Below are 3,661 nucleotides of genomic sequence, written 5' to 3'. Positions count from 1 at the left end.
AGATCTAAAGAAATGGAAGAACATCCCATGCTCATGGATAGGTAGAATTAACATAGTCAAAATGACTATCTTACCCAAACTTCTATATAGATTTAATGCAATCACCTATCCAAATTCAGAAACAATTCTTTAAAGAATTAGAACAAGCATTCACAAAATTCATCTGGAACCACAAAAGATCCAGGATAGCCAAACACATACTGAAAAACAAGAAGCTGGGAGGCATCTCCTTACCTAACTTGAAACTATACTATAAAGCCATAGTAATTAAAAACAGCATGGTACTGGAACAGAGACAGGACCTCAGACCAGTGGATCAGAACAGAATTCCAGACATAAACCCCCAGATATACAGCCAACTAATATTTGATAAAGAGGCAAGAATATGAAATGGAACAAAGAAAGCCTATTCAACAAATGGTGGTTGGTACAACTGGAAAACCACATGTACGAAAGTGAAAATTGACCCATACCTCACCCCTTATACAAAAGTCCAACTCAAAATGGATCAAAGACCTTGAAATCTAGACCTGAATCTATAAAGTTTATCGAGAATAAAATAGGCAGAACACTCGAAGACCTATATATCAAAAAAGGTCTTTGAGAACGGAGCACCAATGGCAAGAACGTTAGCATCAAATATAAACAAATGGGACTACATCAAACTAAAAAGCTTCTGCATGGCAAAAGAAACCCTACTTAATGCAAGAAGACAGCTAACAGAATGGGGAAAAAATCTTTTCACTTGACATATCAGATAAAGGGCTGATATCTAGAACATACAAAGCACTCAGAAAGCTGAGCCCCATCAAAACCAAATAAATCCATAAAAAATGGGGAGATGAAATGAATAGACACTTCTCTGAGGAAGACAGAAGGATGGCCAACAAACACATGAAAACATGCTCACCTTCACTCATCATCAGGGAGATCCAAATCAAGACAACAATGAGATACCACCTTACACCAGTGAGGTTGGCTCACATCAAAAATAATGGAAACAACCTTTGTTGGCGAGGATGCGGTATGAAAGGAACTCTCATCCACCTGCTGGTGGGAATGCCCCCTAGTCCAACATCTAAGGAGAAATAGTCTGGAGAGTGCTCAAAGAACTCAGAATTGATCTGCTATTTGACCCAGCAATTGCTCTACTAGGCATATACCACAAGATGGAAGGACATTCATTCCAAAATATATATGCACCCCACTATTTATTGCAGCACTCAGTATAATAGCCAAATCTTGGAACCAACCTCGATGTCCAACAACAGATGAATGGATCATTAAGATGTGGTACACTATACACAATGGAATATTACATGGCAGTCAGTAAACGATACAATCACAGGACTTTGCAGCAGCATGGATGGACCTAGATCATGTTATGTTAAACGAAGTAAGTCAGAAGACAAAAGATAAACACAGAATGGTAGCACTATTCTGAAACACCTAGAACACATAGTTTATACACAACTAAATCCTATCAAATAACAGGGTAGAAACTCCGAACACTGTAATAGTCAGCATAGACGTGGGAGCAGTGTCCAAAATACATGAAAAAGGAACAACGCAAACTCTTGACTACACATTATACCACAAAGAAAACAGCAACACAGAATCGGCAGCATAGAGAGAACAGGTAATGTAATCAGACTTCTACAACAAAGGTCCACAATAATCCCTGAGAGTTCATATACAGGAACACAAGTATAGAACACCAAGGGAAATCACGGACTACAATGGCAACATACCATAACACACCTTTTAATGCCTTTATCTTACTATACTTTAAATAACCTCTCAGCTTTTCTGCCCACAGGTGCCCTTGGATACAAAGGGCGGACAAACTAAGGTGGCAACTCGGGATACCACACGGGATACCATACCTTGCTTGCACTACGAGATGGCCACAAGAAAGCTCTTTAACATACACTTTATCTTTAGGTAATACCTTCATTTAGGAATTGAAGCACGTGACCAGTCAGGACCACTGAAGCAGTACCTGAGACGTACAGACTTAAAACTACAGGCTCTATTCTTCGAACACATTCAATCAAACCAGCATTCCCTTGCTATTCTCTCCCCCTCTCCTCACTACTTTTTTTTTTTCTTTTTCTTCTTCTATTCTGCTCATATACTTTTCTCCCTTTCTCCCCCCCCCTTTTCTCTCTAAGGTATTTTCTCTTTTCTCTCCCTTCAAAACCCTTCCCATACACCTTCCCCTTTCCCCCCTCCGGAAAATCCAACTATCCCCTCACCCCTCAATCCCATCCAGATCTCCCACCATATTAAAACTCCTCTCCCCCAGTCCTTATTCTATTAGGCATCAAGATCGACCTCTCATACCCAATGAACCAGTACCCAGCACCCAGGCGAGAGGACACCCAGGAAAAAACCACACCTCGTCTCCTGAAAGAAAAGACAGCCAACTCCCCTATGGACTCATGCTGCGAGGCCCTCCCCGACCAACTCCCCCTAACGTGAACTGCTCCTTGAAACCGGGCCTAGATCCAAAAGTATCGCCAATGCAAGAACTCTTCCAAGACCCCCCTGCCGCAAATATTTACCAATCTGAAGAAGGTCAGGGGGTGGGGTTAGGAGACGCCTGGGAACCCACACACCACAAGAAAAACCCAAAAGACAATGGGAAAAACTGTACTTCCAACATAGGCATAAGACCTGTAATACACCACCTACTTTACCTGCCCTCCCCCAAATGTAAGGTAGTCTTTTTGCACCACTTTGGTCCCATAAAAATTTCGCTAACTCATTTTATTTCTTTTTTTTTTTAATTTATTTATTTTATCTTTTTTTTTAAATGTTTGTCCTTCATATATATTTGTGAGCACTTACAGTTTCAATCCCCCCCCCTTTTTTTTTTTCTTCTTCGTTTTTTGGTAGGTGACCTGTGGCTGTTATCCCATCAGTCCACTCCACGAATACGCAGACATTATAATGTAGCACCACTTCCCCCTACAAAGGCACACTAAGTAAAGGGGAAATTTTACATTTAAAAAAAAATAAAAGAGAGCTCTTATCTACTAGAGATAGGAAACTCATAGTTATTTAAAATATAGGGATATCTCCTGCCTTGAAAATATGTCAATGTGGGATCAAATTAGACCTCAGGTGATTAGATACAATTCATCCAGCCTATGAACCCTGGATCTCCGAGATAGAACGGCACAGCTCTCCACAACAGCTGCAGGAAACAAACTCCATCCAGGACGGCCTTAATACGACGAGACCATCAACAAGGCCCACCTCTAACATGATATCCTGACAACGGGGAAAATGCGATCATTTTGACCTTAGAGCAGATTAGCCTACCTTACCAACTAACGACAAGACAAACCAGAAGGTCTTGGCTCCCTTTGGTAGGACAAAAACCCAAGATCGGGATTTACAGATGAACTGGCTGCTTGATTCACGACCAGACTGTATACATCTTGGGACCAATAAATAAGCCCTAGTTTAGGGTTGAACTATGACCTGCACAAGAATCATGATCCCCAGCCCCAAAGATCCGGCAGAGACAATTGTAACGGAATGGGGCTTTTGGAGGCACAAAGAAAGACGCTATCCTAGGTGCCACCCTAGGCTCAGTGCAAAGACCAAGATCATCACCACAGAAGATGGGTTAAAATGACACTGAGGTAAC

Source organism: Suncus etruscus, chromosome 4 (assembly GCF_024139225.1).
Source record: "Suncus etruscus isolate mSunEtr1 chromosome 4, mSunEtr1.pri.cur, whole genome shotgun sequence".
NCBI lineage: Eukaryota > Metazoa > Chordata > Mammalia > Eulipotyphla > Soricidae > Suncus > Suncus etruscus.
This window is presented reverse-complemented; position numbering follows the sequence as displayed.